The 22922-nt window shown below is 38.3% G+C and overlaps 1 protein-coding gene across 2 annotated transcripts in view; it reads left to right on the top strand.

The window, feature by feature from the left end:
• Nucleotides 1-22922, top strand: part of C2H8orf34 (chromosome 2 C8orf34 homolog) — a 151914-nt gene that overhangs the window by 9254 nt on the left and 119738 nt on the right. The gene's annotated exons all lie outside the window — the stretch shown is intronic.

Genomic DNA, 22922 nt, shown 5'->3' with positions numbered 1-22922 from the left:
GCTGTGGACAACCTGTTCTAGCTGTAGGTGTCCCTGTTCAATGCAGGACTGGATGGCCTTCAGAGGTCACTTTCAACTCTAAGGATTCTATGAAAAATTAATTCTGAGATGTAGGAAAGGGCATGATCAGTTGAAATTGACATCTATGTCTTTACAAAGACCACCCAAACATCCATATCTATTCTCAGTATGAAGGGTAATATTGTCTTAAAACTTGGGCTTAAATTTTATGTCAGTTGTGGTATCTCATGCTGTGTTACTTTCCCTACTGACTACCCTGTTTCACAGTATATCTATTTTTAGTTCCATCTAAATTGTTCAGTCAAGGCTGTTAGGCTGGAGTTAGGGTGCCTCTCTTGATTTGCTCTTCTGTGATTGTGGGCACTTTTCTTTCGCCATTCATATGCAATTAAAGCATTGTATTTGCATTAAATGTAGCTTTTTCCAGTGAAACATTTCAGTTTTGAGCTTAACTTCAAATAGTGGTGTGAGAAAATGTGTTACATTTATAGGAAATGCTTGTACAAAATGAAGAACATGTGAACTTGTTCATCCATAAGTAGAAGACTATTTTGTATCAGTCACCTCTTGCAAAATTTCTGTCCATGTAGAGAGTGGAAATTGCTATCTTCTTCTGCACTTACTTAAACAAAGGATTTTTCTCTGTCTTCTTTTTGCTAGCTCCCTGCAATTTTCAATGAGTAAAATCACTCTATTCATGCACCAGTTTTCTCTAGTAGCTGGAACAATAAGCTTATCAGGCTCTTTTGTTGGTTTCTGGACAAGCTGTTTTCTTGGGCCAGAATCATGACAGTTTAGGACTTTCAGTTGTTTTGGATTCTTCTTAATTAAATCTTCCCTTCCCTTAATAGCTTGTGCTATTGGAGTTGCTTAGCACCTGGAGCCCCAAGTTCTGAGGCTGATCTAAAAGCCAGCTACTGCAGGTCCTGTTTGTCTTCATCCTTCACTGCTCATTCATTCTTGTTCCAGCACTGCTTGTTGTCACATTCATATCACAGTTGTCCAGTGCGGGCAGTGGAAATGGAAGAAAAGGAAGACTGCCAAGTGAGGAGTGTTCCCATGGTTTAACCTGGTGGCTCAGCATGTGAGCTGATGAGGTACATGCCATTCCTTCAGGATAAAAAACAGAAGTGGTCAGAAAGTGAGAGGAAGGAGAGGTGTGAAACTGCCTTCCTCTGCCTCACCAACCTTTTAAAGGTTTTTATCGACGTCCATTATCACTTCATAAGGTCTAACTACTCAGACTGTATATAAGGATCTTAAGTGAGCTTCATGTGGCTGTTGCCTTTTAAAGGTGCAGTTCCTCAGAGGTGATGAGAATGTCATGGAGCCCAGCCCAGTTTGTTCTGTGAAGGAACGGCAGAGAGAAGTGAGTGACTAAATAACGAGGGAATATGACCTAATGGATTAGGGCAGACGGATCATGTGTGTACACTGGATATGCAAGTGAGAATGGATAAGAAATGGGAGGGAAATGCAGGATAAAAAGATTAATGCTACACTGCAAACATGCACTATTTTTCTTTTTCTAATAGTGTTAGTCCCTACAGTTACTTGGACTCTGTACTGTTTCTTATTTTTAATTTATGAAAAGTTCTAGAGCTTATAGTGCTTATAGTTGCTGAGAGGCAAATACATAGAAGAATAATTTAGCTGAGGAAATGTGCATGCTTTGCAGTGTCTGACATATTTTTAGTACTTGATCTTGGCAATACTGCTTGGGTATAGATTTGCCAGTTAAAGGTGTCCTTAGCGTTTTGACTAACACTGGCTGTTGTGTCAAAACCTCCTTTATCAGACTGTTGATAGGTGTTGCATCTCTGCTGATGCTTGTATGAGTGGAGGGGTAAACCAGTGATGTGAAGGATTTCTCTGGTCAGTCGTGTTTCTCAAAGAAAGGAATTCTGAAAGAAACTCCATAAGTATCTTTTAGTGCACTGAAGCATAAAAAAGCTGCTCCATGTTGTTGGGATTCTTCCTAGAAGCTGATGTAAGTGGGACCTACTCTTCTGGAGATGTGGGAAATGGTTCATAGGATTGAAAAGGAAGGGTGGTTTCTTCTGCAAACAATGTTGGGAGATAACCTTTGGGAAGTACTCATAGAATGGATAGTTAGGGTTAAATAAATGTTGTGAGGTAAATTCTGTAATAGCTTTATAGAGATGGAGTCTGGGGACAAGGTGTGACTAAGGCTAGAGTTGTATTTGAAGCAGAAGAGAAAAAAGAGGATAGTTTACTGGATTCTGTGACTGTACTTACTGGAAGAACTTCTCAGGCTGAAATGTGTATGTGCATGCAGTATGTGTGCAGATGCCCTGAAGCACTGGGAACGTACCTGAGGATTCCACGTGCGCTGGTGGACAAAGATCCTCCTAAATGCTATAGGTTCCATATTCCTGTTCAGATGCTGCCTGCGCTAACTGCGCGTATCCAGGCCATTTGGGCATGACGTGCTCAATACACTCATTGTTACCTGGATACTTAGGAAAATAATTATTCTTAAAAATTGCTTTCCTTCAGGACAAGGCAGAAATGTCCAGAGAAACATAATATGAGGACAAGGATGTGGTTTGCAGATGCAGAATTCCCTTGGTCTGCTGTCTACTTTTCCCATAACCTCTCTGAGGATGTACTCCACTCAGGACTAACCATGGAGAGAATGCAGGCTGCAGTTTGCTTAGTGGCTTTTAAGACACATACTTCTGATTGATTGAGTCCCCAGGGAAAACATAATATTTCAGAACTAATTCATTACAATGCCTGTAAATAATAATGCCTGTAGTCTAAAAAGTGTAAGACAGTGAAGCTACCTGGAGACAAAGACTGAATTGGAGACTTACCAATATGGAGTGAGAGAAGATGCACAAAGAGAGAACTAAATTGATAGAGCATCAGATTTAATCTAGATTTCTTACCCTGTGAAGCAAGAATGCCTGAAACAAGAAAACAGCAAGGGTGGAGAAGGAACAAAGGTAAATAAGAGAATTTATTTTCTTATATGTTTTTCAATGATAATAGAGAAATGATGAGAAGAATGAAGTTGTCCAAAATGAAGATCCACTTAAAGTTCTTTTCCTGACTCTTATCATAAACATATACAGTAGTTATATGGAGATGGTGATCCATTATTTGGCTTCTCTTCCTACTTGTGCCTTTGTTGTCCTTCTGCATTGGTCACAGGTAGTATTCTCTGCTTGTGTTTCCTCTTCCCTTATCTGTCTTATTTATCTGCTCAAAAATTGCAAGCTCCTTTGGTTCTTATAGCTTTCATGCAGTTTAGGAGTTTTTATAGCTCACTGCAGCCCTTCTGCTTCCTGTTCATCTTTGTACTGCCTTTACTTCTGACAGTGCTATTAATCTTATTAGTTGGTGTCACACATTAAAAAAAAAAAATAAAAAAAAAAAAAGAAATTCCTTTTCCCTTTTCTCCTATTCAGTGTGGCCATTCAGAGCAATTGGAAGTCTCAAGACTGCAGTGCAGTCCATGTGAGCACACTGTGTTCCCACAGGCAGCTCTTCTGTAGCTAGTGAGCCCCTAATATGCAAGAGTAAGGCCTTCACTCATAACCAGGCAGATTTAGTCTAACATTTAATTATCAGCAATCAAATCAACAGGAAGCTTTAATTGAACAATCACTGTCAGTGTTGTGAAGTTACTTTGCTGTGTCAAACAAACAAAAACATGTGAGGGATTTGCAGGCATTGTTTTCTAAATAATAATTGAAAAACAAACAAACAAACAAAAAACACTTTAGACAATGAGATTAATTATGCTTTGACTGTTATTAAAAATAGCTTGGCAATCCAAACCTTAGCGTGTCTTCTCAAATCACCCAGGTCTCAGCTTTGAGAAGTACTTTTTGTGCTTGCCTAAGCTGTTGCAGTTTTGACAGTAGAAGTCTCTGGTGAGAAAAGATGAACAGAACTATGGTTAAAGGTACAATTCAAATATGTTTTCTTAAAAATTACCTTTAGTACCAACTATACGTTCTCAATCAGCACAGTAATAGTCTCCTGATTTCAGCAGGAACAGAGTTGATTTTCTGTATGGTGTCTGATATGATGTTGTGTTTTGGCTTTAGGAGAAAAAACAACGTTGGTTAATGCAGCAATGTTTTAGCTGCTGAGCAGTGCTGCATGCAGACAAGGGTGTTTCAGCTCCTCCTAGTGCCCCCCAGCCTCCTTGCTGGCAGGGCAGAAGTAGCTGGGAGGGAACAGAACAAGGGCAGTTGACCAAAGGAGTGTTCCATATCCTATAGTTTCATGTGGAAACTATAAAACTGGAGGGAACTGGTAGGGGAGCAGCCACTGCTTGGGTCCTGGCTGGAAGTCTGTCAGCAGGTGTATTGCACGTGTCTTTTTTTTCCTGATTCCCTTCCCCATCCTGCTAGGATGTGTGGGTATGAGTGAATGGCCCTGTGGTGCTGAGCTGACTGACAAGTTAAACCACATCAAATACTTATTTAAATATGCTGTAAGAATATTCTCAGGTTTCTTGTAAGACAAGCTCCTCTCATTTTTGTTTGTAAACTTAACCCAAATGTCAATGTGTGGATATAGCAGTAAGTGTCCTGCATAGGTTGGTGAGAGCACACTGCCTAGATGGTGTGTGACAGGAGATATTCAGGGAACCAATGGCAATCTCTGGAAATAAACTAGTTTGATTACATGCTGAAGTTATCTTGTTTGAGCCAGAAAGTTATTTCAGTAAGCTGATTCATGTAATGTAATTATTAGAACTCAGAATTTTTTATGACTCTTAAAGAATGTTTTCCCTATTTTACTGCCTTTTTTTTTTTCTTGTAAAAATATTTACTCAATAATTTCTATATTTTTTAGTGCAGAGCAATAAAGTTAGATTCATAACTTCTTTCATGTTTATGTTCTGCATAATGTAAAAATTGCTTTACTATTGTGATCATATGTATAACTTATTTAACCTATAACTTAGGTTGGAAAGAGCATCCTGATTATGTAAGCTGATATTTATTTAGCTGTCCCCATTATCTCAGGCCTGCTTTATTTGTGGGCATGCTATGATAAGTATCAGCTTTAAGCCTTTGCAACCAGTGCACTTGTCCTCCCAGAGGCCAAAAAGAAGTATCTAACAACCATCATTTCAGGCACTTTTTTTGGCTCAATATTGATATAGTTTGCAGTTCTCACCTGCTGTTGATAGCTAATGTGAGGAAGGTTGTTAACATTTCTTTGTTTAGTGAAGAGTCCATAAAAGCATTCCAGGATCTTTTTAATGGAACAAATCCTGAATTACCCATGAGAAAAATCATGAAGGTAAAACTGTATGCATGTTTCAGCTTTTTTTCCCAATTACTCAAATTTCCCTTTACATATGAATCTGAATTTGAATGATATTCATTTTCAGCCATAAGTGCTGGCATTATGCTGTGAAGTACAAAACAAACAAGCAACAAAAAAAGATCCAATAATACAATTAGCAGTAGTTGGGTTATTCATACTTCAGCTTGTGTCTTCGTGTATCATTTTTCACGTGTCCTTAAAATGTAAGGTATGCTGTTTTAAAATTCTTCATTATGACATGCTGATGAGCAGATGTAAGTAGATCTGAGAATGTAAAATGTATAGGCATCATTTTGGAAGACAGTGAGTGACAATGTGCAACTCAAAGCTGGCTAGATATCTCTTTCTATTTTTGTTGTTCTTCTTGTTGAAAAGCGCTGATCCTTTAAATCTTTCAATTTACTGGGCTGAAATGTTTTGTTAAAGCCAGCTGCAGTGTTTTTGTGATAGGTTGACTTTCAGCTATACTTCCTAATTTGGCTGAACTGGTATTCTTGTTGTCTCTTTAAGCTCCTACAAGCTGTCTCTCTGGCTTGACTATATAGGGAACAAAAAAGTAAATCCTCTGGGGAAAACACTGGCCATCAATATTGGTGGCATTTATCCCATCCTTTTTCTTCAAGGTTCTCTTTTGCATTGACCAGTAGTATTTGCAAGCCCTAGGCCATGGGTGTCCAACCTCTTGGCTTAACTTGGGCTGCAGTGAGTGAAGAGGAACCGTCTTGGGCTGCATATTAAACATAGCAGTCCATCCAAAAGTAATGCCTCCTTTTTATTTCCACAGAAACTGCAGCAGATACAAAGAGCACAAATTTGATAGAGCATATTTTGAGCTTCAAGACACTCATTTTCAATGTAGCCACCACCATTTGCTATGCATTTTTGCCAGCAATGAACAAGGGCCTGAATAGCTATGCTTGTAAAATTCTGCGCCAGAGAGGTGACAGTGACTGATCACCTTTAGCTGAAATGCACCACCCACCACCTCACTGTGCTCTTGTCCACTCTTTGTCTCTGTAAATGTTCACCAAGTAACAGTGAAAGTCAGTGATGCGATTATGTTCACATGGAGGACTTCAATAATACACCTTTTGCTTCAGATGTGCTCCCAGGTCTAATACTTGAGCGTATCAAAATTTACCATATTATTATAGAAAATGGAATCTGTAAATCCCTATAATTATAGGGTCTGTTATCATAATCAAAGAGTTCATTTTGTATCTTTTTACCCTACATTCATTGGAACATTGAGGTGTTATTTTTTGTTAGAGAATATCAGAAAAAATAAGCATCAAAATAATTGTGAGATCCATACTTATTCAAAGTACTTCCAAATTTCAATAGTACTTGAGTGTATTGTTTAAATCTGAAGTGGTAGTACCAGCTCTGTCGACCGGTGCTGACATGGAAGAAGGCGGACTTTGTTTAGGTGCCTAATAAGGTTTATTTCTTGCAAAGAATTGGGATCAGCCCTTCTTGGTGGGTTTTAGACTATCCATAATTTGTTTGTCAGTTGAATTCTAAGTTGTTCATCGATCCTGATGTATATCACTAATATATGTGTATGCATCTTTATGGAAAAAAGGAATGCTTTTATATACCTCCTACCAGATGGCTGATTTTGTGTTGGTTTTTGTGCTGTGTTTTTTTTAATTTTCGTTTAAGCCAGTACTTAAGCATTAATTTCATGTCTTACAAAAAAACTATTCAGATAATGACATTCCAGTTGATAGACAAAGTTTATGAGTGTTAGGGAATATGTTTTAAGAACACTCGATTACTGTGAGTTATGTAAAACGTACCACAAGTTTGCATAAACAATTCTAAATGTGGTAGTTCTTTTAACTGCGACTTATTTAACAGAAGAAAAGCAAACAGGAAATGGACCCATTTAAAATGGATAAGACGGAACCCAGTTATTTGCTGTTATAATTAAGGAACAGGTACAGGCGCAACCTGAGGCAGAATCTGCAACAACCATGCAACTGTAGTTCTGTAGAGAATGTGCATTTGGCAATGGACCATCTCTGCTGTTAAATCACGTCCAATATCTACTGCATGTCATCATCTACGAAGTTAGATATTTTCCTGTGCAGAGTACAGAAGACACAGTATTCTTTCACTTCTGCTAAACAGTCTTGCTGAAGAGATGGTATTTTCTGGGACTGTATTTTCTTGGCATAATTTAGGACATCTGACCTGCAAAGAAAGAAGCATCCTGTCTGAGGCAAGTGTACCAGTGGCTCTTTCTATGCAGAAAGTGTATAGGAATGTGTTCTTCTCATACATTGTTCTTCAGAAGAAGACATACTTCATAATAAGCTGAGTCTGGAAGGGATGGGAGTGCAGGAAGAAGCTGCTGTTTTTTTTCTGATAGTGATCTGACCTCTTTGATTTGTAACATCACCTGTATAAATGCAATTTTGTGCTGGTTAGAGGCACTTTTTTGGTTCTGTGATTCCAGTAGGGAAACCTAGGTGGAAAAGACAGTCAAATAACAATTCTACATAAGATAGTGCAAGTATGTCTTTATATAAGGAATTGATGTTTGGATGTGGAAATAATTAATGTACTGTCCTGATACAGTGTTCAAAATAATTTTGTTACATCCTCCAGAATTAGGATATATTATTTCTTAAATGAACAGAGCTAAATGTTATGTAGGTAAGTGCTGTTCTTGTTATGACTACTAAGTCATGATTGCCATCTTCTGTCCTTCTATGCCTTTTATTTCCTGGTGGCTTTTTGCTGGCTGTGTATCAAGATGTGCAAAAGGAAGGTAACAGGTTATTCTTCCTATGTGTAACTCAATCTATATCAGCTGAAAAACTCCATTATCTCTATGTTTTCATCTGCTGGGTGCAACAACAGCAAGATACCATATAGTGCTAGAAATCGTTCGGACATATTGTGCATATGATTTCTGGTAGATCAGGTAAGCAAACAGGGGGGACCCAAGGGGAATGGCAGTATGAGTGTGCCTTTTCAGAAGGTAAGCTGGGTGCCTGCTTTGCAAGTAAAGATTTTACTTCATAGGCACAGTCTGTTGGACAGCTTACTATTTGTCTTCAGTAGGCTTTGAGGATTGTTCTGGCAGCTTGGACCATTTGCAAATGGTGACCGAGGCAATGACTGTACTTTCTCAGGGCTCAGGAGAACAAAGAACCTGGTAGTGCTAGCAGGAGACAGCTTGGGAAGCCTAGAAGGTGGCCCATGGGCAGCTCTGTACTCAGTGTTAATATATCCCTCCCCTGATTCTCCATCTCTCATACTTGATTCTTCATTGTTCACATTACATTCTAAACCTCAGTCCTTCATAGGTCAAAATGGGTATGTGTGTGTTTTTTTTCTTGTATGTGCCTCATCTTTAGTTTGTTTTGTAGTTTGACTGTGATGGGATATTCATTCTCAGAAGTTTATCAGCTTTAAGCATGGAAATACCCATTTTAATTTGACTCAGAATGAAGTGATTATCCATGAAGGCTAAGCGTGTTACAAATCTGTCAGAATTTTAAAAATAATATTAAGGGAAAAAAAGATATAATTAAGGCAATTTCTCTATCATCTTGTTCGCTAATGAGGAAAGTCATACAAGTAATTGTGGGTGAACTAATGGATGATAAATATGCGTATGGAAGCAATCACAGGTGGATTTTACTTCCAGCTGAACTAGAATTACTAATGTGTCTTCCAAAATGGGGCTAAAGTAATAGTCAGGTACACTTATACTATTGCAGTTGTCTTTGTCATGTGGTAGCATGTAATAGATGACAGTACATAAAAAGATGAAAGATCCCCTGGAGTACAGAAAACCAGAAGGGTAAATAGTGAGTTCTCTATTGGTTATTACTAATTTTAAAATCACAGATGGATAATCAAGCTTTATGATATCCATGTGCTGATGGCTTTTGCATAGCAAAGAATTCATGAATTTTTGCACTTAAGGAGACCAAGTCTTTTTGTTCTTATTTCAGTGTGGATTTTGCTATGTTTTTCACTGCAGAGTAGCACATTGGTATTTAGTTAAGCAAAAACCTCAGTTACTCCTAACTGAACGCGTGTTAGAATTACACATATAAAAATGTTAGTACACAAGGAGAATTTTGTAATCTTCATTTGCAGTGAGCGTAGCATATGAACTGTGTAGAACCAAACTGAACAGGGTTGTGCATTCTCAAAAGCATCTGAGAGCTCTCAGGTATCAGCTTTCAGGTGATTATTCTATTAAGATACATAGTACCTTGTGTTACCTGTAGAAGGAAAATCAGGCTGACCTTTCCTGTAAGGGGGAAAAAGGATACACTTGGCATTGAATCAATCAAGTGATTGCTTTTAGGTGAAATTACCGTCTGTGTTTTTAATGTGCAATATTAAAATATTCTTGTCAATACTAGTGTTACTGAAGGAGCTTCAGCCTCATTTACAGTGCATAAATTCTGAAGATATGTAAAAGAAACGTCAGTGTTTTGCTGTGATGAAACTGAATTTCCAGATTTTTCTATAGCAACAAATTCTGACCTTTCCAGTTCAGACATCTCCATTGTATTGGCACATAATAAGCATTCAGTTCTATTTAAAAAACTGGTTTCAATATTGGTATGAAGTCTTAGGAGACCAAGTCAATCTCTCTCAGGTAAATAAAAGGAAATAAAGATACATATCTTGAATAGATATTCATCTATTCAAAGTCTATAAACAAAACTTGCAATTGGACTACTACCAACTACTGTTGGTAACACTCCACATGATAAAACTTCAGCAAGTTCTATCATAGAGCATCTGCTGCCATTGGAGTTAAGCTATGTCAACAACACAATTCAGGATAATCACATCTGTGTGGGAGCTTCCCAGTCTAGGCCCCTAATAAGTCCCATTCTCCATTTTGTGTTGCCATACTTACTGGCTATTACTCAAACTTCTCTGTGAGTTAATTGAATGTTCTCATTCAAGATTTTATATATATATATATTTTTTATATATATATATATATATATAGGAGTGTTTTAATGCATAGAAACCATACAGAATAGCTGATAACTTTGGCTATACAACTGGAAAGCAGAATTTATTTAAGCATTATTTTGTATTTATTTTTTTTATACACCTTGCGTAAATTAGATGTTGTCTAGATGCAATTGTACTTGTAGAACACATATGGAAGACATTTAGTTAGCAGTTTCCAGAGGCAAACTTCTTATTTTGGAATTATCATTAGGTCAAAGCTCCACTGGAAATAAGACTTTAATATCTGAATGCAATGTAGCTTTTTTTTATGCAAGTGGCACTAACTTAAAAATGTACTGTAGCTTTCATGCTTCTGTGATTGCAGTTATGTGATCTCAAAGTAAGTCTTGAGAAGGACAGCAAGGCAACAGTCATGGTGGGTGTGATCCAAAAAGAGGATGTGCTTTTAATAACAAAGTGGGGAAATGCCTATGACATCTTGTATTGGTCAGTGACATTGTTAGACCCTAATACTGCATTACTTGTGTGATGATCCAGAAACTCCACAAACAGAATAGAGCAGTGGGTACTAAAAGCAAACAAAAAACACCTTCTATCCATCTACTGTCTTCTACTTTCTCCCCCTGAGCAGTAGAGGGGACTGGGGAGTGGGAGCAGTGGTCAGTCCATGATGTTTTCCCTGCTGCTCCTCCACACTCTGTGCTCCTGCTCCATGTGGGTCCTTCCCACAGGATGCCATCCTTCCCCAGCTGATCTCATGTGGGCTGTCTACAGGCTGCAGCTCTCCAAGCACTGCTCCAATATGGGTCCATACCCACAGGGCTCACCCTTCAGGACTGCATGGGTCCCATGGATAGCAGCTCCCCCAGTACTCCTGGCCAACTGTGGTCTCCTCTCCACAGGCTTCAGTTCCATCCTGGGACCTGCTCTTGTGGGGGCTCTCTGTGAGCTGTGGCTCCTTCATGGCTGTCAGTGGAGATGTGCTCCACTTGGTGCCCATGGGCTGCAGGGGTACAGCCTGCTTCACAGTGGGCCTCTGTTGGTTTGCAAGGAACTTCTACTCTGCCTCTAGAGTACATCCTGTCCTCCTCCTGCACTGACCTTGATGGCTTCAGGGCTGTTTCTCTCCCATTTTTCACTCCTATCTCCCAGCTGCTGTTGCCCAGCAGTGTTGCCCTTCCTTAAATCTGCTCTCCCAGAGCACACCCAGCATCACTCATGGCTCACATCTGGCAGCAGTGGGTCCCTTTTGGAGCAGCTACAGCTGGCTCTGTTCTGACATGGGGCAGTGCAGGGCTGTGCTCATGGGAGGCACCCCCACAGCCCACCCTACTGACTCCAAAACCGTGCCACATCGACTCACTATACTTTATCACCTCTCATTCCTACATCTGAGGCTGCTTGCCACAACTTTATATGCAGCCGAAGTACATGCTTTGTTCTTGTTAATCTGAAACTCAAAAGTACTTTCCACCTGTAATCCATGCAATCCAACACTGCCTATTCACAGTTTTTATTTTCATTAAAATTCATGGCATTCTGCCCTAGGCATGTCATTATATTTTTGTGAAAGCATGAGCTGAAACTTTCTAGGAAGGCAAAAAAGCTACTTTACTTAGGGTTTGTGTTTTTATGTGGATTTCATTTAAAATATTTTTTATTATTTATTTTTAAAGCACTCTTTAGAAGATTACGATCTGCTGTCATTTAAAAAAAATTGCTGATCAATACTTGCTTTTTGAATTTACAGTGCCATCTGAAGTGGTCAGGGAATCCTTCTGTTTTTTACTTTCTCGGGGACTGTGAATGTCCCATTTAGCCTGTGGGGATTAGACTTGCACCTCCTTTCAGGAGAGTGTCAGTAGACTGTCGCATAGTTATTCAGGCAGCTACCTTGAAAAAGTAATTTTGGATTCCGGTCACTTCACTGTGATTGGCTTTGTTTGATCCTGAAGTGTTTGGATAAAATAAGTGTATTCCGAAGGTATATCAGATTACAAAGGTTCACTTACAGTTTATGTACCTGGAGTGTTTTCAAGTCATACTAATGTTATCAGTACTACAGAGATTGTCAAGATCCAATTTTAGCTTTGGATAGCTAAGTTTTTCTTAACTCTTTGTTTTGATTCTGTAATCTTTTATTGTTCCATAGAGTTCCTAGTACAATCATGCGTATGTCCAGAAGTCTTAAAATTCTTATTTGAAATCTGTAATAAAAGCTTTAATTTTAAATGATTGAACTGAAATTTCAAAAGATTAATTCACTCTCTTCTAATAAGCCATGTTCCCAAAATAACTAACTAACTAAATAATTCAAATAAAATAAATCCAAACCCATTAGATAAAAATTACCCATTAGGTTGTGCTTAAACTTCAGAAATAAATTTATTATAACTGCACTGATTAAATAAAGTGGATATGCAAGGGGACAGAAACATAATTTAATTTTAATTTTATAGGCAGTTTATGATTGGTTTAATGAGTAATTTCAAAACTTTATATATGAAAGACACCTCCTAATTGCTACAATTGATGTGATCTCAGCTTTCATTTAAAGCTTGAATTGGCTGACAACCTCAAAATGGACCAAGAGCTCTGAAATGAAATGCTGAAATTTGAGTGTTCTGGTCCAACCATAACTTACTTTTCTAGAACTGCAAGTCTGCAGAATCCCAGACTGGTTGACGCTGAAAGGGATCTCTGGGTCTGTCTGGCCCAACTCCTGCTTGGGCTGGGACACACAGAGCAGGATGCCTAGGCTCATGTCCAGGTACCTTTTGGAGATCTCCAAGAAGGAGCCTCTCTGGGCTAAGTGTGCCATTGCTTGGTGACCCATACGGTAAAGAAATGTTTCCTGTGGATTAGATGGAACCTTTTATGTTACAGATTGTGCCCATTGCTTGTTGTCCTGGTACTGAGCACCGCTGAAAAGAATCACTGAATAGTTTGGGTTGGAAGGGCCTATAAAGATTTTCCACAAAGGAAATGATCCAAGTAAAATACCAGGCCTTTCTGACGTGAGTGTTCATCACTGGTGTTGTTATATAGCAAGCAGAATTTTAACAAGCTTTTAAAATGATGAAATATGAAGTGGCGAAAATTTAGTTTGTTCTTTTTGAAGGTCAATATTTTATATATTTTATATATTTATACATATTATATATATATTTGTGCAAAGGATATTAACTTGAGGATTGGCTTACACGGAAAATTCATGGACTACGCACATTTGTTACCCTAAGATATGTCATAGTCTGTAATATCAAATATGTGTCAAAGTAATTTTACAGCAAATAAATATATTTGGTAAACAGAAGGAATTATTCTTGTTTTATGTGGAATTTGGATTGCATATTAGGAATAGATTCATGAATATACACTTGAGGGATTAATACTTCAATACTTCAAGGGAGCATATAAACAAGAGGGGGAATGGCTGTTTATAAGGGTCGTTAGTGATAGGACAAGGGGGAATAGGTTTAACTGAGACAAGGGAGGTTTAGGTTAGATATTAGGAGGAAGTTTTTCACTCAGAGGTTGGTGACGCACTGGAACAAATTGCCCAAAAAGGTTGTGGATGCCCCATCCCTGGAGGCATTCAGGGACAGACTGGATGTGGCTCTGGGCAGTCTGGTCTGGTGGCTGGTGACCCTGCACCTCTCAAGGGTGTTGAAATGGGATGATCATTGTGGTAGGCCTATCCCTAGAGATATATATAAGGTTAGATTGGATGGGGCCCTGAGTAACCTGGTCTAGCTGTAGGTGTCCCTGCTATGTTGCAGAGGAGTTGGACTAGAAGGCCTTTAAAGGTCCCTTCCAACTCTAAGGATTCTATTATTTCACTGTTATTTTCTGAGTTAGCCTGATGCTTTTTTAGTAAAAATCTTACCGTTAGAAAATAGCCTTTACTTGGGCTATGAATTTATTTTGGTCATGGCAGAGCTTTGCGGTAGAGTTTTCCAATTGCTTGTGTTCTTTACAGCATGACCTAAACTAGAAGTTCAACAGACCAGCCTTAAGCAGTGATTCAGTCACAAGTGTATTCACTTTGTTTTACCGCTAGGTATTTTATGATTATCTGCAAAACCATAATTTTATTCACTTTATAGGAGTAAACAGACACTTGAAGTGGAGAGACTGCAGCGCAGTGCCAGGCTATCAAATTTGTTGCTTTTAGGAGATCCATATAAAGAGATTAGACAGGACCTTCTTTGAGACCGTCTTGTGTTTTGGGAGACAAAACTCAGCATCAACTTGCAGGTATTAATGCTGTAAAGCAAGTAGGGGAATTAGAGATGTTGTTTCTGGCTACCAGTAGGCCTGTTCTTAGCAGGTTACATCCTCATCATAGAATGGCCTGGGTTGAAAAGGACCACAATGATCATCCCGTTTCAACCCCCCTGCTATGTGCAGGGTTGCTAGTTACCAGACCAGGCTGCCCAGAGACACATCCAGCCTGGCCTTGAATGCCTCCAGGACATTCAACATCCTTGGGCAACCTCTTCCAGTGCGTCACCACCCTCTGAGTGAAAAACTTCCTCCTCATATCTAACCTACATTTCCCGTCTTAGTTTAAAGCCATTCCTCCTTGTCCTATTTCTATCTGCCCATGTAAACAGAGAGAGAAAGTGGTTCTGTACCTGGAGCTCTTCCATTCCCTCCACCCCGCTGCAAAGAGAATGTACTATATCAAAGGAGCTGTCATGCTGGGAAAACATTTTGATATAGTAAACAAGTCAGTTTACTTCTTGCATGGTTTGGGCACTGGGTGGGGATGGTATGTGCATTGCCCAGAAGGCTGGGTACAACTTTCACCAGCTTTATGCCATTGCCAAGCTCTGGACTAGGGTGCTCCTTCTGCCATCTCAACTGCATTGAGAACTGGAATTTTAAATAATGTGAAATTGGGACTCTCAGTTTTTAGACCAAGTTTGTCAATGTCATATTTCTGGTATTGTGAGTAGATATTATAATGAGATTCTCACTGGAAAAAGTATAAATCATGTCCTGCATACTAATTGTATTTAAGCACTGGTGAATCAATCAGTTAAATTCCCCGAATATTGAAAATAGGAACAAGAAAATTGCATTAAAAGTGATAAATGGGATGCATGTGTTTCTGATGAATTTTTCTTTTGATAATTTATCAGCAGCATATCCAATGTGTGATCTAATTTTAAAACATATATTTGCATGTTTTTAAACTTAACTGGGAAAAGTAATACAGTTTAAAACAAAACCAAAACAAAATCAAAAGAGAAAAGCAGCCAATATGTGTGCTTGATAGTTGCATTACTTTTGTTGATGTTCAAAATGTTTGTATGGCTAAATTCTAAAACAGACCTAATTTTTTGGGGGTAGGCTTCTGGAAGGTAGGAAATGTTTGAAATTCTTCAGTCCTAGATCACTGATCTAGTTCATGAAGGCATTTTATGCATGCACCTGACTTTATAGTTATTTACTTCTCATGCATCAAAATGATCTAAGTCTAAGTCTTTTTCCAATTCAGTCCCTTAATCTACCATTCATTTTTTTTTCAACTACCACCTTTGTCTAATTTGCAGTTATAAATTTTTAATAACCATTATTGTGTAGAGCTGTACTGCACATGGCTGGGGTGGAGTTGATTTTCCTCACAGCAAACCATGTGGTGCTGTGTTTTAGACTTCTGACTAAAGCAGTGTTTGTAGCACACCAATGTTGTAGCCGTTGCTGACGTGCTGGCACAGCATTAGGGCCGTCTCTGCTCCCTGCTCTGTACACTCAGTGTATGAACTGGAGTAGGCAAGAAGCTGGGAAAGAACACCGTCAGAACAACCGACCAAAGAGATATTCCACAATGTATAATATCATGCTCAGCTGTAGAAACTAAGGGATAGATTTTTTTCCAAGGTAGAAATGTCAGACAATGGCTGGCCATCAGTCTGCTTGTGAAGAAAGGTGGTGAGTGATTGCCTTTGTATCACTTGTATTTTTTGTTTTTTTTCTTTTCACTTATTAAACTATCTTCATCTTGACCCACAAGTGTTTCCTGCTTTTGCTCTTCCAGTTCTCTCCATCATTCTGTGGGTACAGGAATGAGTGAGTGGTGCTGGATGCTTAGTTACTGGATAGGGTTTGACCAGAGGCAGCCATGAAAATATCTAGTGCTTTAATTCCTAGTGTAACCCTCTCTTCAAAAACAAACAAACAAACAAAACAAATATGATATAACTTTTTAACAGTTTCAGAATCACTGAATGCTGAGGAAGAAATAACTTCACCTTAGACATTAAAATCGGTGTAAGATTAATTGGTGTATGACTGAGAGACTTAGGGAACTGGGTCTGTTTAGCCTTGAGAAAAGAAGGCTGAGAGGGGACTTGATCCAGGTTTATAAATACCTGAGGTGTGGGAGCCATAGTGGCGAGGCTTGTCTCTTTTCAGTAGTGCTTGGGGACAGGACTAGGGGAAATGGGCTGAAACTTCAGCATAGGAAGTTCCGCATGAATGTGAGCAAGAACTTCTTTACGGTGAGGGTGACGGAGCACTGGAACAGGCTGCCCAGGGGGGTGGTGGAGTCTCCTTCTCTGGAGATATTCAAGACCCGCCTGGACGCCTACCTGTGTGATGTGGTGTAGGGAGCCTGCTTTGGCAGGGGGGTTGGACTCGATGATCTCTAGAGGTCCCTTCCAACCCCTACAATTCTGTGATTCTGTGATTACTTCAGTTTATCAGAGAAAGTCAACTGTAACTTATTGAGTGTTACAAAAGGCAAGAATGTGCAATCAGTTTTGCCTTAGTGCTTTAATTTAAGGAAATCAGTCCAGGTTGTGGTACTCTTTTTCCCTCACCCTTATCTATGTGTATTCCTCTCAATACACATCCTTCAAACCTTTCAGAAAACCAGGAGTTTTTATTTTCTCATAGCTGAACCATGAAGTGTTATGTCTGGTTGACAGAGTGGGTGGAAACTGATGAATATTTCTGAATTACACTTGAGATAAACCTTACAGTACATCTACTGCAATAGGAACTACCCTTGTTTGATAAATCCTTGCTGAGTCTAGATAATGATATGGTATGCTTCCACAAGTGTGAGATTGTTATGCAGAGATAGAGGGCTGCAGAAAGAAATATAAGCTATTACTGAAAATTGTTGTGATTTGAAAACTGGGGGAGAAAAAGGGACACTGTTGACATTTGCCATGTCAGAGATAATACCTTTACTTTTCATTCTGCTACTGTGAAGTAGTTTTGGAGTAACCTAGTGCTGGTTACCTCCCTGTAAACAGCATTCTTGTCTAGAATGATTGAAAGGAAGGAAAACTTTCAGAAATAAAGCCAAAGAGTAAATATATTTGAAACTGTTTTGTGGTGTTGAAAGTGACAGAATTGACTAGGGACAAAGTTATTTGAAATGTGAAGAATAAATAAGTGGAAAGAAACTCTCAAAGGGAAAAATACAACAAGAGTTTCAGATAGATATTGTGCATGCACATTTGCAGTGGTTTTGGTGAACTATCATGAGATTATTCAGTGGATCTTCAGAATTGTCCACCATGTATGCAGAAGGTTTTTGTTTCTGCATCAGTAAGTTCAGTGATGTGTATTTTATTGGCTATAATGTGCACAAGTGGGATTTCTATCAGAGAGCACTAGTTCATCCAACTCAAGAAACTGACTGTGTGATTTGCAGTAAGTTTGTGGTAGATGGACTGTGTTCTGTTCTGCTCTCCAAAGGCTCTCTGTATGTATGATTAGTAACATAGTCCCAGAAATTGATCTATTAGTATTGAATTGGTAAAGGCAAGTAATAGTTCTGCTTTTAAGGAGGACTTTTAGTTATTTGGTGATGTTTGTTTTCTGAATCCCACTTCTTTTCATCATTATATGAACTAGAACTTTAACTATTTTGTATATCAGGACTTGATCTGAGATATGAAAAAAGCAGCATGAGATGTAGATATCGAAGTCCAAGGCTGTCCAAGACTTCCTGAAGTCTGAAAATGTTACCTACTTTACTAGTCCATATTGTGGGTTTCCTTCCCAGTACCACCTTTGGGAGAAATTTGTTTGCACCACTTGAGGGCTATGATACCAGCTTAACACCTTCTGTTCATCACATGCTGTAGTGTATAATGCAATTTTGTAACATTAAACATAGCTAGGGCTGAAATGGCCCAAATGGGTCATATTTGGATAAACAAAGAACTGGTTGAAGATATTTTTAATCAATTCCAGGTAAATACCCTGGAAAATGTTTCCTCTGGTTATTACTGCAAAAATCAGAAAGAGATTCTAGGGAACAAATGCATCAATCACTAAAAGCCTTTATTAAAATCAGGTTTTCACTCAGTTTTAGAGTTTGTGTTCACTTGCAGCCTAATGAAGCAACTTCCAAACCTGCATGTAGATATCTACCTGCCTTCTAGGTGTCTAAGCTCTGTCATGGGCAATGCAGTCAATAAAGTCAGTGGAGCCTGAAGAGCAGTTCTTATCGTAAGTGGAGGTGAGCAGCTCTCTGGACTCCCTTGGCTTCTTCACTGACTGGCAACTGTGTGAATACTACTGTATTTAATTAATACTGTAATTATTTAACTTTGAACTGAATACTATTCAAACCTTGTATTTTAAGCTAAGCCTTCTTGTCTTTTTATTTGGTCAGAAAAGAGAGAACAGACGTCTTTTGAGGGTAATTTACTCTGCCAACTTTAAACATTTGATTTAAAACATGAAGAGAGAACATAGTACTGCCAAAATCTGTGCGAGCTCTGCCATAGTCTGTAGATGTCTATATAGTTAAAACTTGTGATTGTTGTCTACTTACTGTTATCAATTATAAGGTAAGATAGAATGTCTCTTAATTAACTTAATAACCTGGTAGGTGCATTTAGACACAGCTAATTAGAGCCTTCCTGTAATTGGGGCTATGATTAATAGACTGTGAAGACTGTTTAATTTATATTAAGTGCATGGGCAATCACAGGGAAATTGAATTTTGAGGCTATGTTGAATAACAAGTAGAGGACCTCAGGACAGCACAACAGTGAACAATTATTCTCTTTATAAAACATTAATATATTCAGTCACTAGTTATGTCCTGATATACAGGTGTTTTTTCTCTGTAGGTCATTCCTGTGACAACCCCTTTTCTCCACCCCCCCTGCATTCTTCCCTCCCCAGAATCTTTCACACTGTTATTACTATGTGCATGAATCTCTGTTTTGGAAATACTGATAACTTTTTAAAACAGTATAGCAATATAGTTTTGTAAAATTAATGAGTGTGAATTCCACTGGAATGTGTTTCACATTTCCGCCCCCTTCCCCCCCACCCCCTTTTTATTTTTCCACCATGCTCAAGGTGCATTCTGGATGGGGAAGAACCTGCAGAATCTTACTTGGGGCAGTTCATTGAGAAAGCAGCAGAAATAAACTTATTTACCCAAGTGTTGGGATCTGTAGTAGTCTTGCAAGTTCCCTTTCACCACTTTTCTGTGCATCTCTCATGAGTGCAAAGGGAATTAATACGTACTGACCTTTGATCATGCTTCTCTGCCTGTTACACAGCTGGAGGGGGGAGTTTGAGTGAGTGCCGCTGATAGAGAGGGCAAAAGGATGTCAGAAAGGACACGGAATGAGAAATTGTAGCGGTGGGATTAAGATAGGAGGAAAGAGATATGATGTGTGATGGGTTCATCTGGCATCCTGGAGACCCAGTCTGTCATGACTTTTTATTCACTATCGTTAAGATACAGTGCATGTGGAAAAACATATTATAAACATAGGCAACATTTCATTTGTTTTCTGAATTAGGTGAAATAGGGAAAAAGGCAAAAAAACATAATTAATATTTTTAGAGGCATGTAAACATCTTGCAGTGCTCTTTTCATGCATAGTCGAAACTTCTCTCTTGATTTTTTCTCAAGAAATGAACCCTAGCTTTAGTTACTGTGTGCCATTTTTATTCTACTGTTAGTGCAGAGGCGACTTCATTGAGAATAGATGGTCTGTTTTCTTTTTTTTTTTCTTTTTTTGGTAAAAACTTCTCTACTTAACATATTGTGAGTCAGATCAGACTGCTGCTATCCAGAAAGGAGTTTTATTTTTATAACTTCAGTTTTTCATTTAGTACCTTTCCCATCTCTGGCATCTTTTCTGAACTATTTCAAACTTGTAAGAGTATATTACAGTATTATGGAGTACATTTATCCTGCTGTCTATTAGGTGGTCATTCGAGCAAAACACGAGAGCATCAAGTGAGCTTTGGATAGTTTGAATGGAAATTTAAGACAGTCTCTCTTTTAATAAGGAATAGTGCTGCAACGAGAATGTCCTTACTGTAGGCATTCCTAAAGTATAGTATACACTTAACTGGAGAAAAAAAAAGGGGGTTTTACCTAAAATTTGAGCTGAGTGCCAAGTAGGGTTAGCGGCTTTGTGAATTTTTTGCTTTCCCTCCCTGCTGTGTCTTAACCAAACATCCAAAGACAGGCAAATAACCTATTTCCTATTAACCTCCTACTCGCTAGGGATGACAACAGTCTAATCTTTACAATTATCATGGGCATCAACAGCATAAGTTGGAGCCTGGGTGAATGGAGGTAGGTCCTTTGACACCATGTAAAGAAATGGTAATGCTTTGGAACTGTGTACTTATTTTATGAAAATTCCCCATAAAGAAGGAACTTGTCTTTTCCTTCATGTGTACAGTATTGGCTCAACTGATTTGTGACTCCAGCTAGATAAAAACAACCTCTACCTATAGGTCTTTTAATCTTACTGAGTTTGCTGTCACAGAATGGCAATGTTTAGCTGATGATGCTCAGGGACACCACTGATCTCTAGATCACTGAGGTCCCTTTTTCAATATAAGAGTGAATAAAAAACTGGTCCTGATTAGTAGCTGATGTCATATCACCTTTCTGTGCAACTGTGTTTTTAAGTTTCATTGCAATAGTTCAGTTTTTATTTATCAAATCTGTTTTTGTTTTTTTTGTTTTGTTTTTTTGTTTTTTTACTAAAGACCCCCCCCCCTTTTTTTTCTTTTCCTTCCCCCCCCCCACCCTCTATAAAAAGTAGCTTAGTGATAGCAACCATCAAGTAGCATTGGTCATGCATTGATGTGTAGATCTCTTCTTATTACCTTTTCTCAAGCTATATTTAATTTTGTAGTCTATTACCAACACTCACACATCTCTAAAGAAAATTAATTATCAGTGCATGTCTCTCAGTTTTTATCATTTAGTTTTTATTTGTCTACAACAGAAAAATTAATTTTTCAGACCGTAATTTAAATAAATGATTTAAATTGCATCTTAGAGGTTACAGATTGACACTTTCTTTTTGGTAATAAAATCCTCTGCAGTGGAATTCCTATTGCTATTGTGGTCCATTACAAGCACAGAATTGCGTCTTTCCACTTGTCACTAATTTTGCATTTTGGCAGCGAAAAAAAGGTTTGCTGTTAGAGTGTTGCTAAGCAACAAAAAGATGAATTATTCCAACTTCTGGATTTTTCTTGTATGATGTGTGTCAGAGGGATTTTCCTACGTTGTCGAAAGATAGCCTAGATGGGGCTATACTTCTTTTGTTCCCTGTGCATGGCTGCTGAAAATCACACTGTTTTGTCTTCTGAAGCTTAATTTCTCTTTCTGAAATAGAAAATTGTTTCTCTTTCATTTTTCACATACACCTAATTTTTATATTGGTACTTGAATAAAAAGAGCAGAAAGTATTGTGAACAGTAAGTTATAGTCCAAGTATTGCATACTGCGAGTTATGTTTACAAGTGGGTAGAATAGAATAGTCCAGTTGGAAGTGACTTACAAAACTGTTATCGAGTCCAACTACCAGATCACTTAGGGGCTAATAAAAAATTAAAGTTCATTAAGTTAATTATCCAAATAATCTCTTAAAGGCTAAGAGGCATTTTTGTTATGCTCATTCTTAACTGTCTTCTTCCAACACAGCTGATTTTAATACCAAGTATCTACTGGTATTTGAAAAAAAAAAAAAAATCAAATGATGTGTGTAAAAGGTAGAGGCTGAAGTGTATGAAAGTTCTGATCAGATTTGTGCTTGGGGGTAAATTAGAGAATCAGAGTGATTTTGAGTTGAAAGGAATCCTTGAAGATTATCTAGTCTGTGAATAGGATGATCGTTCACAAGATCAGGTTTTTCTAAGTCCCATCCACTGAACTTTAAATTCTTCAAATGATGGAGCACGCACAGCTTCTTTGGATGAGTTGTTGCAGCTTTGTAATGCTCTTAGTAACTTGATTGTTTTGTTCTTTATAGCCTGATTTTTATTTTTATTTTTGTTCTGGTAGGTTGATATAATATATTGGCCCACATTAGTAATTGATTTCCACTCTAAATATAAGCCAACACAGTGCCACATCTTCCTTCTAAATTCCTTATCTGTGTAAGAAGCCAGGAAAGAACTTGGACAGTAAGAAGGAAGCTGCTTCTTTTTGTCCAGCAATTTGAGGCCACTGTGTACAGCAACAATAATAAAGTGTCAATAAATACATGGGAGATTGGGTGTTTTGTATCTGTGTCTGCAACAGTGTAATATCGTAATTGCTTGTGTCTATGTGATACAGTTTTGGAGGACTTTAAAGAGTAGCTTTC

The sequence above is a fragment of the Excalfactoria chinensis genome, chromosome 2 (genome assembly GCF_039878825.1).
Source record: "Excalfactoria chinensis isolate bCotChi1 chromosome 2, bCotChi1.hap2, whole genome shotgun sequence".
Classification (NCBI taxonomy): domain Eukaryota; kingdom Metazoa; phylum Chordata; class Aves; order Galliformes; family Phasianidae; genus Excalfactoria; species Excalfactoria chinensis.
The sequence above is the reverse complement of the archived record's forward strand: the minus strand, read 5'-3'. Positions and strand labels throughout refer to the sequence as shown.